The following is a 16,031-nucleotide window of genomic DNA, read 5'->3' as shown; positions in this document are numbered from 1 at the left end:
GGGGACGCTGTCTGCCGTAATGTGTAAAAAGGGGGCCTGGCTGCCGCAATGTGTAAAAAGGGGTCCTGGCTGCCGCAATGTGTAAAAAGGGGTCCTGGCTGCCGCAATGTGTAAAAATGTGTAAAAAGGGGTCCTGGCTGCCGCAATGTGTAAAGAGGGGGCCTGGCTGCCGCAATGTGTAAAAAGGGGGACTGGCTGCTGCAATGTGTAAAGAGGGGGCCTGGCTGCTGCAATGTGTAAAAATGGGGACTGGCTGCCGCAATCTGTAAAAAGGGGGCCTGGCTGCCGCAATGTGTAAGAAGGGGGACTGGCTGCCGCAATGTGTAAAAAGGGGGACTGTCTGCTGTAATGTGTAAAAAGGGGGACGCTGTCTGCTGTAATGTATAAAAGGGGCTCTACCTGGTGTAGTGGCGCTACTGTGCAGCGTAATTTGAATAATGTAGACTACTGTGCACCGTAGTATGAATTGCTATTATTTTGTGGCCACGCCCCTTCCCCGTGAAGCCACGCCCCTATCTTACATGGGGGGGCGCCACTGTCGTTTCTTGCACACAGCGCTAAAATGCCTAGTTACGGCACTGTTGGCAGAATACATGCCTGGTTCATCAACAGTGCCAGGGCCGGCTCCAGGCACGTTCCAATAGAGCGGCTGAACAGGGCGTCACACTTAATGAGTGCCACTAGCTCTGGCCGCCATATTGGAGCCTGGAGCCAGGTCTGTCCCGCGGCCCTCCTCCTAGCACACTGCTGCACTGCTGACTGCATCCCACAAGTACACCCCCTTCCCGCTAACAGGCGACGGCCCGTGAGCCAACCAGAGCTTGCAGACCAGCAGCTAAGGCTCCTGATTGGCTGCCGGACAGCAAGCTTTGATTGGCTCGCAGACCGGTGCCTAATTAGAGCTAGCGCAGGAGAGACGCACACTGTGCTCTCCTGCCTGTCCTCAAGAAAAGCAGCAGCCTCCCCGCCGACAAGAACACCAGCAGCATGGTGAGCAGCACTTGAGTGGGAAGGGAGCAATGTGGGGGCATGTGTATCTGGCATTGGGAACATATCTGGCACTGTGGGGACATGTGTATCTGGCATTGGGGTCATATCTGGCACTGTGGGGACATGTGTATCTGGCATTGTGGGCATATCTGGCACTATGGGGTCATGTGTATCTGGCATTGGGGGCATATCTGGCACTGTGGGAACATGTGTATCTGGCATTGGGGGCATATCTGGTACTGTGGGGACACGTGTATCTGGCATTGGGGGCATATCTGGCACTGTGGGGACATGTGTATCTGGTATTGGGGCCATATCTGGCACTGTGGGGACATGTTTATCTGGTATTGGGGGCATATCTGGCACTGTGGGGTCATGTGTATCTGGCATATCTGGCACTGTAGGGATATGTGTATCTGGCATTGGGGGCATATCTGGCACTGTGGGGACATGTGTATCTGGCATTGGGGGCATATCTGGCACTGTGGGGACATGTGTATCTGGCATATCTTGCACTGTAGGGACATGTGTATCTGGCATTGGGAACATATCTGGCACTGTAGGGACATGTGTATCTGGCATTGGGGGCATATCTGGCACTGTGAGGACATGTGTTTCTGGCATTGGGGAAATATATGGCACTGTGGGGACATGTGTATCTGACATTGGGGGCATATCTGGCACTGTGGGGTCATGTGTATCTGGCATATCTGGCACTGTAGGGACATGTGTATCTGGCATTGGGAACATATCTGGCACTGTAGGGACATGTGTATCTGGCATTGGGGGCATATCTGGCACTGTGGGGACATGTGTATCTGGCATTGGGGGCATATCTGGCACTGTGGGGACATGTGTATCTGGCATTGGGGAAATATATGGCACTGTGGGGACATGTGTATCTGACATTGGGGGCATATCTGGCACTGTGGGGTCATGTGTATCTGGCATATCTGGCACTGTAGGGACATGTGTATCTGGCATTGGGAACATATCTGGCACTGTAGGGACATGTGTATCTGGCATTAAGGGCATATCTGGCACTGTGGGGACATGTGTATCTGGCATTGGGGGCATATCTGGCACTGTGGAGACATGTGTATCTGGCATTGGGGGCATATCTGGCACTGTGGGGACATGTGTATCTGGCATTGGGGGAATATATGGCACTGTGGGGTCATGTTTATCTGGCACTGGGAGCATATATGTATCTGGCACTGTGGGGACATGTTTATCTGGCATTGGGGGCATATATGTATCTGGCACTGGGGGCATATATGTAGGGCATATATGTATCTGGCACTGTGGGGACATGTGTATCTGGCACTGGGGGAATATATGTATGTGGCACTGGGGGCATATATGTATCTGGCACTGTGGGGTCATGTGTATCTGGCACTGCTGCAGAACATATCATGTGTATCTGGCACTGCTGGGGGGGCATATCATGTGTATCTGGTACTGCTGTGCAGCATATCATATGTATCTGGCACTGCTGCGGGGCATATCATGTATATCTGGCACTGCTGGGGGGTATATCATGTGTATCTGGCACTGCTGGGGGGCATATCATGTGTATCTGGCACTGCTGAGGGGCATATCATGTGTATTTGGCACTATACTGGAGACATTATGTGTAAGGAACACTACTGTGGCTGTTATGTGTAAGGCTGCTAATTGTGTGTGTGTGTAGAGGGGGTGTGAAAATATATTTGTTTATAGTCTGATAATACGAAGTTGCGAGGCCATGCTTACTTTTCCAAGAGTGCACGCGCATGGGGTGGGGTGCTTCCAATTTTTTTCGCTCAGGGTGCTAGTAGGCCTGGAGCCGGCCCTGAACAGTGTGTAATTACACTTGCTGTCTAGAGGGAGCAAAGAACAGACCACTAAATGGGGAGATTTTCATGTTTTTATAGGACTGCATGAGTGTTATTTGTGTGAAAAGACTCTTAAGTGGAATTTAAGGGTATCCGGTTGAATGGTCAACAGTAGCCATGTTGATGTTCAAAATGTCGACAATGTCAACACTGGAATGTCGACATGGTTTGAACTGTCAACAAGCACTAGGTCAACATCCTGTTGACAGATTCACAATGTAGACATCTGAAATGTTGCCATGTGAAATGTCAACAGTTTTAGAATGTCGAAGGTTAGGGTTAAGCTGTGGATGGGTGGGTTAGGCTGCTGGTGAAGGTTAGGGTTAGGGTTAAAGATTAGCGTTAGGGATAATGGGAGAAATAATCCCTGGAAAGTTGTAGCATCGGAGGTCAGCGTCAGAAGTGACTGTCATGTGGCTTCCAGGACTCGGAGAAGACACTGAAGCGACCACTGCTACTGAGAGAACACTAGACCACCAGGGACTGGTTGTCAACAGTTTATCATGTCAACATATCATCCTGGTAGACATGATGCATGTCAACGTGGTCACTGTTGACATGCTGTAAGTCGATTGTTCAACACTGTTAACATTCTCATGACCAAGTTACACCACACCTGAATTCAAGTTATAGGGGGTAATTCAGAGTTGATCGTAGCAGCAAATTTGTTAGCAGTTGGGCAAAACCATGGTCACTGCAGGTGTGGCAGATGTAACGTGCAGAGAGTGTTAGATTTGGGTGGGTTATTTTACTTCTGTGCAGGGTAAATACTGACTGCTTTGTTTTTCCACAATTAATCTCTCAGTTTGAATAAGCCCCACCCAAATCTAATGCTCTCTGCACATGTTATATCTGCCTAGCCTGCAGTGCACTTGGTTTTGCTAACAAATTTGCTGCTACGATCATGTCTGAATTAGGTCCCAAGTGAGGGACACAAAGTACCTTTGGATTGTTACGGCAAAGGCACTTTGGGACTGTTATCTTTGCTAATCTTTGCTAATTTTTCTGGTGTGAAGTGAGAGAAAAATTAGCAGAGATTGTCTACAGTGATAGACGGTACTGCACACAGCTGGACATCACACTGATGTGCAGAGTCACATTGCTATGAATTTATTTAAAAATAGTAAATATTAATGGCTCTGCACTATATATAAATATCTTGTAAGGAAAAAAATATTGAGTTCAATAGGGCAGAATAATCATACCAAGAAAATACAGAGGCATATGTAATAGGGTCCAAGTTTGCCGGAGGTGTGGAATGCCAGCCCATCCAGGAGGATATTTTAAAGTGTCCATCATTTACAAGGAAACACCATGCTTTATAAATGATTTCCACTCAGATACTTAATAAATATGCCCCACTAGAATTAACATATATTTAATACTAAAACACATAAATAACAGTAATCACTAATATATCAAATGAAATCACAAAGAGAAAGACCATTTAAAGCACGTAAAAGACTTGATCAATAACAAGTAAATGTCTCTTTATTCTAATCTGCAATATATTGATCTGATTAATTGTATCAAAATACTGCTACTCTTGAAGAGATGTATATCAAAACAAATCATTCTTAAATTAAGGACCCACATCTAAGAAGTGTAATGTAATTGACGAAACCACAGACATGTTAGCCAAATAATCCCATCAACACATAGTGGTAAATTTACTAAAGCTTCTTAAAACACAGAATTGGTGATGTTGCCCATAGCAGCCAATCAGATGGTTGCTATGGGCAACATCACCAATTCTCTGTTTTAGAATCTTTAGTAAATGTACCCCATATAATCTGTAATCCATCCTGTTATCATGGAATGCAGGCAAATATTAGAAGTGAGGTGGCAACTTGATGAATTAATAAATGATTCACTTCTTCCACACTGATCTTACTAAGCACTAGCAGTTGCTGTTCTAGATGATAACAATCACATAATCAGTCATTTGACTCCAAAGGAAGTATGCATACTAAGACAAAAAAAAAGCATGTTAAATTGAGAAATTCTGACCCGTTTGGTCCCATCTCATGGAATTTTTCAATTAAATTCCCCGTTGCTGTACTTGGTCTGCATTTGCACACCCATCCCTACCCTATTCCACCTCTCTAGTTACAGAGAGGCACAAATGTCAGATTTATATAAATCTACATTGGAGAATAAGTGTTCATTCCGTTTTTACGCATACGGAAAGTCAATTTGCACATTTTACGTTACGCAAATTGGTGTAATGGTAACTCAACACCAATCCCTAAATGTGTAAGTGTAATAAGGTTAAAGACTGAAGATTTTGCTTTCTCTTAACCACTTTACTTGCACTACCGTATGTGGGGGGTCATTCCGAGTTGTTCGCTCACAAGCTGTTATGCACACCAGTGCCTGCAGGAAAGTACTGGTGTCAGAACTGTTATGCACTCCAGTGTCTGCAGGAATGTACTGGTGTTTGAACTGTTATGCAAAACAAATGGACTCACAGACAAACTGGGGAATATGACATAACGTACACAGAAGGTAATAGGGTAACAAAATACACACAAAGTGAACAGAGAAGCCCAGAGGCTAAGGAACTGGGTATCTCCTTTGTATTAGAACTGCACAGATGGAAAAAGCAAGATGTTGTGTTTTAATACATAGAGAACCCGAAATGCTGTTGCTAAGGGCAACAGCAAAACCCTAAAGGGTTACCAACGGGTGTGGCAGTAAACTCCTTGGTCAGAGATGGAATGATAGACACAAGGAGAGTCTCCACAATCCTATTTCTCACTTGCAGTGCACAGGTTTTAGCTTACTGCCACTAAACTGACCCCTGACACCTAGCACAGTGAGACAGGATTAGACAGGCAAGTCTTAGAATACAGCCGCAAACTTGCTAAGTTCACAGAGTGGTAACAGAACCCCAGCAAGCTAAACGACTGACTCCAGTCTTACTGCTAGGTCTGGATTGGCAGAGTGTAATACCAAATCCCCAGGCCTATTTGCAGTAAGCAACAAACAAATACAAAGCTACACAGTACTGGCTAACTTTCATGAACTGACTAACCAACAAAGATTCAGCAGCATCTGCTTACCCTGAAAAGAGGCCTTATAAAGCAGGTGCTGTCCACGCCCCACTCAGACCTCACAGACTGTGAGCACAAAAACCAGCACCGGATCCCCTGCCGTGCACAGAGCCTATAACCACTGCACAGCAAAAGACCCGAACCGGAGTATCAGCTGCGCTCAGGTTACTCCACTAGCACTTGTCTCCCGGTTGCCATGACGACGTGGCAGCACAGGGCAGGAGACCCTAACAGTACCCCCCCTCTGACGAGGGGTCAAAGAACCCCTACCACCGGGTTTATCGGGGAACTGCGAGAAGAAAGAGCGTATCAGTCTGGGGGCATGAAGATCACAACTGCGCACCCACGACCGCTCCTCCGGGCCATACCCCTTCCAGTGCACCAAAAATGACAGCCGACCCCGAACCACCTTGGAGTCAAGAATCCTTTCAACAACAAACTCCCTCTGGCCACGTATCAGAAGAGGGGAAGGTCTTCCACTGGAAGAAGGATTACTAATCGCCCGTTTTAAAAGGGAACAATGAAATGTTTTATTGATACCCAAAGAACGGGGCAGATCTAACTGAAATGCCACCGGATTGATAACCCTGGTGATCTTATAAGGGCCGATGAACCGGGGCCCTAACTTATGAGATGGCTGTCTCAACTTCAAATTCTTGGTAGACAACCAGACGAAGTCTCCTAATTTGAAGCTGCAGGGTCTTTTCCGCTTATCAAAAACCCTTTTGGTCACTAATGACACAGACACAAGGGCTTTCTTCACTTTCCGCCAAATACCTCTAAGGACCGAAACCACAGAGGAACCACCAGGCGTGGAGTCCAGGGGGTCAAAAGAATTGGCCTTAGGGTGATGCCCATACACACAAAGGAAGGGAGAGATCCCTGTAGCAGAGTGAGCCGCGTTGTTATAGGCAAACTCCGCCATGGACAGATGAGCAACCCAGTCAGTCTGACACTTGGAGACATAACACCTGAGGAACTGCTCCAAAGACTGGTTCACCCTTTCAGTCTGCCCATTAGACTGCGGATGGTAGCCTGACGACAAGCTGACAGAAATCTGGAGATCGGAACAAAATGCCCTCCAGAATTTGGCCACAAACTGGGATCCGCGGTCAGAGACCACATCAAGTGGCAACCCGTGGAGACGCACAACATGCAGCATAAATAATTCAGACAGGCGTCTGGCTGATGGCAGCCCAACCAGTGGAACGAAGTGCGCCATCTTCGAAAACCTGTCAACGACAACCCAGATGGCTGTCATCCCCGAGGATTTGGGCAAGTCCACCACAAAATCCATTGAAATGTGGGTCCATGGCTTAGATGGGATAGAGAGTGGATGTAATGGGCCAACAGGAACCCCTCTAGGAGTCTTATTTCGGGCACAGATGTCACATGCCCGAACCCACTGATCCACATCCTTAGCCACCGAGGGCCACCACACCGCCCTAGATAGCAACTCCCGAGTTCTGGCAATACCCGGGTGACCTGCCGACTTCTTGGCATGGAATTCCAGGAACACTCGCTGTCTTAACCTAGGAGGCACAAACAAAAGACCTACCGGAAGGTCTGGAGGAGCCTGCTCCTGTGCTCTAAGGACTAATGATAAGAGGTCCTGGGTAATGCCCACTTTAATACATGATGGGGAAACAATGGGCAACGGCTCCTCGGTGGTCTCCTGGATTGGAGCAAAACTCCGCGAGAGCGCATCAGCCTTGATGTTTTTTGACCCAGGGCGATATGTTATCAAAAAATTAAAGCGAGCAAAAAACAAAGCCCATCGTGCCTGCCTGGCATTGAGACGCTTCGCTGACTCTAAATATGCCAGATTCTTATGGTCAGTGAGAATTGAGACCACAAACTTAGCCCCCTCAAGCCAGTGTCTCCACTCCTCGAGTGCATCCTTAATAGCCAACAATTCCCGGTTACCCACGTCATAATTCATCTCGGCAGGCGAAAATTTACGGGAAAAGTAAGCACAGGGATGAAGGCGATTATCAGACACTCCCATCTGAGAAAGCACTGCCCCAATACCCATCTCAGAGGCATCCACCTCCACCACAAAAGGACGCTCTGGATCTGGGTGTCGCAGCACCTTGGCCGAAACAAATGCCCTTTTGAGACGGGCAAAAGCTGCTTTAGCCTCACAAGACCAGTGAGCAACATCCGCCCCTTTCTTAGTGAGTGCCACCAAGGGCGCCACTATAGACGAAAATCCAGCGATAAATCGTCTATAAAAATTCGCAAAGCCCAGGAAACGCTGAAGCGCCTTCAAACTAGTGGGCTGCACCCAATCCAGGACTGCCTGTACCTTGGAACCCTCCATTTGGAAACCTTCTGGGGAGATAATATATCCTAGAAATGCGATTTGCTGAACTTCAAATTCGCACTTCTCCAGCTTCGCCCCAAGCCGGTGGTCTCTGAGTTTCTGGAGGACTAAGCGTACATGCTTCCGATGTTCCTCCAGGGAATGGGAGAAGATTAGGATGTCATCTAAGTATACAACTAAGAATCTATCCAAATATTCCCTGAGCACATCATTCATGAAATCCTGGAAGACTGCCGGGGCATTACAGAGTCCAAAAGGCATCACCAAATATTCATAATGCCCTGAGTGGGTATTAAAGGCAGTCTTCCATTCATCCCCCTCTCTTATTCGGATTAGATTGTACGCACCGCGTAGGTCAATCTTAGAAAAAATGGTGGCAGTACGAAGCTGGTCAAACAAGACCGAAATGAGAGGCAGTGGGTATGAGTTTTTAATCGTGATACGGTTCAATTCCCTGAAGTCGATGCAGGGTCGCAACGAACCGTCCTTTTTACCCACGAAGAAGAACCCCGACCCAACTGGAGACTGTGAAGGTCTGATAAATCCCTTAGCCAAGTTCTCCTGAATGTACTCTGCCATAGCCTGAGTCTCAGGACGTGACAGGGAGTACAACCTGCTCTTGGGAAGCTTAGCATTTGGCAACAAATCAATGGCACAGTCATAGGGGCGATGGGGAGGTAGTACCTCTGCAACTTTTTTGGAGAACACGTCCGCAAAATCTGCATAACACCCTGGCAATCCTGGCAAACTTAGCTGCGAGAGCCTGACTGGAAGGCTCAAGCAACTCCTGAAACAATCAGTACCCCAACTAAGAATCTCCCTAGAGACCCAGTCAAATTGAGGATTGTGGGCCCTTAACCAGGGTAACCCCAACACCAATGGGGCAAAAGTACAGACAGTCACATAAAAGGACAATTTTTCAGAGTGTGTGGCTCCAATAAACAAAGAAATCTGGCTAGTGCAAGAGGTAATTTTACCTTGGGATAATGGTTCCCCATTTAACCCACAAATCTCAATTTCCGATGCCAAGGGTACTAAGGGAACAGAGTGTTTCAGGGCGAATTGGCGGTCCATAAAAACCCCGTCGGCCCCACTGTCCACAAAGGCCTCAGTCTTGACAGTTTGACCGAGGATCTTCAAGGTCACCGGAATGATAAAAGTCTTCTTGGGAAATTCTGACTTCTGGCCTGACAGGATATTTCCCATCACCCTCAGGCCCTGAAGTTTTCCGGCTTTTCTGGGCATGATACTACCACATGACCTTTATTCCCACAGTACAAACACAACCCCTGCTGTCTCCTCCGCGTCTTCTCACGCGAGGAGAGGCGGGTAGCCCCAATCTGCATAGGCTCCTCAGAAAATTCCTCAGAGTCTGAGGTTCCCTTGGGAAGGAAGGAAATCTCAGTCTCCCTTTCAAGCCTACGCTCTCTCAGCCGTCTATCCACCCGGATGGATAACTGCATGAGCTGATCCAAGCTATCAGGCAAGGGATATTGTACCAGTTGGTCCTTTATCTGGTTAGAAAGACCTCTTCGGTACTGGTGTCTCAGGGCTGGGTCATTCCACTGGGTATCATGGGCCAACCTCCGAAACTCCGTACAGTAAACCTCAACTGGCCTTCGCCCTTGCTTAAGGATCGAAATCTGAGCCTCGGCTGAGGCCGTCTTGTCAGGGTCATCATACAACATGCCCAGTGCCGTAAAAAAAGCATCAACACTTTTAAGCGACGGACAGTCAGGCTGCAACCCATATGCCCAGACCTGTGGGTCTCCTTGTAGCAAGGAAATCACTATGCCCACCCGCTGAATCTCCGACCCAGAAGACTGAGGCCTAAGCCGGAAGTATAGCTTGCAGCTCTCCTTGAAACAAAAGAACTGCGAGCGATCTCCAGAAAAACGATCCGGGAGATTTACTTTCGGCTCCTTAACCCCTGCAGGTGCTGCTGCTGCGGGAGCTCCACCAGCAGCCTGGGAGGTGTGCATTTTAATGGACAAATCATTAAATTGTCGAGTCAGGACCTGCACCTGATCGACCACCTGTTGCAACGTATTTTGAGGGGTATGCTCCATATTCCCACAAAATTTCAACAGGAGTATTAGGCTGCTGAATATGTTATGCACACCAGTGCCTGCAGGAAAGTACTGGTGTCAGAACTGTTATGCACTCCAGTGTCTGCAGGAATGTACTGGTGTTTGAACTGTTATGCAAAACAAATGGACTCACAGACAAACTGGGGAATATGACATAACGTACACAGAAGGTAATAGGGTAACAAAATACACACAAAGTGAACAGAGAAGCCCAGAGGCTAAGGAACTGGGTATCTCCTTTGTATTAGAACTGCACAGATGGAAAAAGCAAGATGTTGTGTTTTAATACATAGAGAACCCGAAATGCTGTTGCTAAGGGCAACAGCAAAACCCTAAAGGGTTACCAACGGGTGTGGCAGTAAACTCCTTGGTCAGAGATGGAATGATAGACACAAGGAGAGTCTCCACAATCCTATTTCTCACTTGCAGTGCACAGGTTTTAGCTTACTGCCACTAAACTGACCCCTGACACCTAGCACAGTGAGACAGGATTAGACAGGCAAGTCTTAGAATACAGCTGCAAACTTGCTAAGTTCACAGAGTGGTAACAGAACCCCAGCAAGCTAAACGACTGACTCCAGTCTTACTGCTAGGTCTGGACTGGCAGAGTGTAATACCAAATCCCCAGGCCTATTTGCAGTAAGCAACAAACAAATACAAAGCTACACAGTACTGGCTAACTTTCATGAACTGACTAACCAACAAAGATTCAGCAGCATCTGCTTACCCTGAAAAGAGGCCTTATAAAGCAGGTGCTGTCCACGCCCCACTCAGACCTCACAGACTGTGAGCACAAAAACCAGCACCGGATCCCCTGCCGTGCACAGAGCCTATAACCACTGCACAGCAAAAGACCCGAACCGGAGTATCAGCTGCGCTCAGGTTACTCCACTAGCACTTGTCTCCCGGTTGCCATGACGACGTGGCAGCACAGGGCAGGAGACCCTAACACAAGCTGCTTTTAGCAGCTTTGCACACGCTAAGCCGCCGCCTACTGGGAGTGAATCTTAGTTTATCAAAATTGCGAACGAAAGATTAGCAGAATTGCGAATAGACACTTCTTAGCAGTTTCTGAGTACCTCCAGACTTACTCGGCATCTGCGATCAGTTCAGTCAGTTTCGTTCCTGGTTTGACGTCACAAACACACCCAGCGTTCGCCCAGACACTCCTCCGTTTCTCCAGCCACTCCCGCGTTTTACCCAGAAACGGTAGCGTTTTTTCGCACACACCCATAAAACGGCCAGTTTCCGCCCAGAAACACCCACTTCCTGTCAATCACACTCCGATCACCAGAACGAAGAAAAAACCTTGTAATGCCGTGAGTAAAATACCTAACTGCATAGCAAATTTACTCGGTGCAGTCGCACTGCGGACATTGCGAATGCGCATTAGCGACTAATCGCTCCGTTGCGAGAAAAAAATAACGAGCGAACAACTCGGAATGACCCCCGTGATGCGACCATGGCATGGGGTGCGTTACCTGGCTAGGTCGCATCACATACGGCTGGCAAGTCCTGTTGTGTCCCCTAAGTGTATGGAGGAAAATAAATCTGCACAAGTGCAGAACGGCCTTTTTCCTGCTGCAGAGCCCACCCCATCCCTCCCTAGAAGTGATGTATGGGGCCTGTTAAAGCGAGGTCTCATCAGAACTAGGGGGATTATGCTGCCCCATAAATATTTTTTGGCCATGGGGGGCATATATTAATAATAATATAAAAAAAATAATATATAGTGACACATGGGGTTGGGGCTACTAAACGGGGGCCCACTGACACTGGGGGTGAGGGTGTGGGTTCTGCCAGTGGGATCTGTTACCACTAGAGGGTGTTGGGATGACAATGCGGGTTTGTGTAGAAAAAAATTGTCAGTTAAGAGGTTAAAAAAATCGTACCTTAACAAAAACAAAGCCTTCCGGACAAGTGAGACTAAAATAGAGTTGTTTGGACTTAATGTACATCACCATGTTAGGCAGGCTGGGACTGTCCCACAGGGGTACAGGGGAAACCACCGGTGGGCCCTACTGCCTGGGGGCCCACCTCCTGCTCTAAGGATCAGGTTTTAGACTGTGCACTTGAATTATACATATGTTACCTTAAACTGGACTATGGTGTATTTTCTACAGTGCATTGCTGTTATTACTCTGTTATTAATATGGTACATTATTATGCATGCAGCAGCTAAATTTACTGTATATATTTATGAAGGGGCCCAGACGTTGCACTCTCTAATGGTTAGCCAAACCAATGTGGTGGCAGGCCACCCCCCCACTGCAGACTGGCCACACCCCTAACATAGGCCCCTACCACTGCATTCCCCCAGTGGGCCCTACATGCCCCAGTCCGACACTGATGTTGGGCAAAACAGAATACAGTGCACCACCACAAGAATGAGACACCAAGGCTGGGATGTAATGAAGTCCAAGTTCAGCGGCCGTGCAGGATGCTGTCCGAACTCAGCCTTTTTTTTAAAAGGGGCAATCTTTTACAAGGCTAAACAATGACTTGTAAATAATTGCCCCTTTAAAAAAATTTTTTTATTTCCACTGGCATCCAGCACGGCCACTGAACTCGGACCCCTTTAGATCAAATGTAAAGCAAAGTGGTTGGGGGTTTTAATGTGGTGTTGTTTTGAAGTCACAAGACGTGGATGCCTCGTAAACAATAAATCCAGCATCTGTCTGACAACTATCGTTTGGTTAGGATACGATCATGATAAAGGACAGTTATACTACGCACACCAGGAAATCTAAAAGTGAATGTCTTAAAAAGGAAATCAATCAAGGTACTGGATTAGTCAATTCAAAGTCCAGACCACAACCCCATTGGGATGCTGTGGCAAGAATTTAAGAGATATGTGTGTTACTAGATGTCAATCATCAATGATCTGAAGCAGTGTTGTAAAAACTAATGGGCAAAAATGCTAAAAAAAATTAAAAAGTTAGAGACTTATAAACTCATACAGAAAGCATACAGAAGACTTCATGTTATTGCTGTTAAGGTGGTACACTGTATTAACTTTTTCACAGCCTTGAAATCTAAAGATATTGGACAAGACAGCATGCATCTGGATGTGGCTGGATACCGTCACTGACAATATCGATGACGATATTGTTCAGTGTGTATGTCCGATATCTTTTGCCTTGACGATGTCGCATCTTATACACATCGTCAAGTGTGTACCCAGCCTAACAAGAATCACATTGCAAAATGACATACATGAGATATGAAGTTTAACATGCTACACTTATTTATCTGGTATTTTTAATATCTATTATATTTCAATATTATTTTTCATAACTGTGAAAAATGCTCAGTTTCACTGTAACCAAAATTCTATATAACAAAATATGTATTAATATTAAACATGAACGCCAGCACCTGTCACGTTAGGAAAAATACAGCGCAGAACCAATATTAATTGCATTATTAATTATCTTCCGTGCATTTCAGTAAATGTAACTATCGCACAATTATCTACTATAATTACTGTAAATTTTGCAAATCTGAGTTATTTTGATATGCACTTTGCACAGTATGAAAGCTAATATAACTTGTCAGTAAGCATGCTTTATTTTTATTTTTCTGGACTAAGTGTGAATGTTGTAGCTTTCTCAATTGCATGAAAGTATTAAATTGTTGACACAGCTGTGGAAAACTATAAATTTTGCTTGGAATGTCTCATAGAAAATAATACTAGCATATTTTATTCTTCTAACCTGCTACTATTGTTAAAAGAAATAGAAATGTTGACATTTTTAGAATGCTGACAACCACAATGTCGATTTGCAAAATGTCAACATGTTCACAGTGTCGACAGTTAACTTGTCAACAGGTACATAATGTTAACTCTGAACTCTAACCCTAGACTAAGGGGGACATGTACTACGCAGGATAAAAGTGGAGAAGTGAGCCAGTGGAGAAGTTGCCCATGGCAACCATTCAGTCTGTATATTTTTATAGTATGCAAATTATAAATGTTACGTCAATGCTGATTGGTTGCCATGGGCAACTTCTTCACTGGCTCATTTCTCCACTTTTATCACTGCTTAGTACATCTCCCCCTAAATCTCTAATCCTACAATGTCTATTGTTGCCATTTTGACTATGACGACTTATGAAATTGCGACATTTGAAATGTATCAACAATTCATGTGTGACATTATGACTGTCGATATTTGCATGAGTAAACATGCTGGGTGTCGGCATTTGGCCATGTTGGCATTGCGTTGTTCACTATCAATGTTGTGATTGTAAACATGATGACTACTTTCCTTTCCTTCTAGAGATTAGAGCTAGGTACACACCACAGCAAGATGACGGTGGACCAACCATCGCACCATCAGAGTGGTCGATTCAGGCAAACATATACACTAACCACCTGGCTGGGTGGGCATTTTAATTTAACAGCCCAGCCGGGACATCAGTCCCTTCAGCAAGTGTACACTACAGGCATACCCAGCATAAATAAGATGTGCAGCCACAGCAAGTATACTAGATGTTCAATCATAAGGGCCGATGCAAAGTTGCAGGCAGATCTTGGATGTTTTTCACACTGCTTGTGCTACATAGCTGAATGCACACTTCTACGGATTTAAGGGCCTAGTTCTTAAAAGGAACAACAGCCTATAGTGAGACATGGAGGAGCTGTGACTAGTGCTTTGTGGGTGTGGCCAGTTCCATGTCAACGTATACAGCCCCCTACACTATCAGTCCCACTGTATCCCATAATATGTGAATTTGCATAATTACATAATTTTGTCAGGAAAATAGAAGTACAATTGTAATGCTTAGGATTTATGGCCAGTTGGCTTGTCATTATCATGTTGTCATGATGGGTCTTTTTCTCTGTGGAGGCCTGAGGCTGTAGTCCCAGTTACCCCATTCTTAATTTGGTTACAGATTCCTCCACAACTCAGACACATCTCTACTAGGGGGTGAAGAGGCTTTACTGGGGTAACAATATATTGATACATAGGCTAAGGTTAGTGAGAGCATGATGATAGCACCTTGAGCTAAGAAGAGCTGTTTTCAGATGGATCTCTTGCACCAAGGATATGCTTAGTGCAAGTGCACACTGATAATAATGAATGCTATGAAACCAGGCATATGAATAGAGGTGGTGTGATCATATAGATGCATATAACTCTACAATTTATCCCCATCCATAGTGTGCACTACAGAGGGTACATCAGTATTGCATCTGTATTAAATATATAATTATTCTCCACCTTATGAGAATATTAGCATTGAGGTACAGCATGTCTTACACAAATAATATTGTCTGGTGCCTGGCTAGGTCTCAAAAAAGGGCTAGTGCATGTAATTACCTCTATTAAAAAGGTCTGCGGTTCTGGGACTAAACCTCATCTCTGGTACCATATATATAGCAGAAAAAGGGCATGTGGGTAGCAGTGCCACCACTTGATGGTATGGCCAAATCCAAGCCTTGTCATTGTCGCAAAGACATACATACTAGTTAAGATTGTGGGTGATCTCTCAGTGCCATGATTTATGCAAAATACAAAACAAAAAAACCCCAAAACATTCTGTTACACATGAAAGGTTATTTAAACAGGATTAAAATATTTGGGATTATTAGTCATATTCAAAAATGTGAATAGTAAATAGTATAAATTGTAGCTGTTATAAATTTGCAAGAATAGAGTAGTGTTTATGTGTTTCATATGTGGTG

The 16,031-nt window shown here is 45.6% G+C and overlaps 1 protein-coding gene across 1 annotated transcript in view; it reads left to right on the top strand.

Moving 5' to 3' along the window:
- The window catches only part of SATB1 (SATB homeobox 1), a 322,502-nt gene that overhangs the window by 149,089 nt on the left and 157,382 nt on the right, over positions 1-16,031 (top strand). The gene's annotated exons all lie outside the window — the stretch shown is intronic.

The sequence above is a fragment of the Pseudophryne corroboree genome, chromosome 5 (assembly GCF_028390025.1).
Source record: "Pseudophryne corroboree isolate aPseCor3 chromosome 5, aPseCor3.hap2, whole genome shotgun sequence".
NCBI lineage: Eukaryota > Metazoa > Chordata > Amphibia > Anura > Myobatrachidae > Pseudophryne > Pseudophryne corroboree.
Note: the sequence above shows the minus strand (reverse complement) of the source record. Positions and strands in the feature narration are given on the sequence as shown.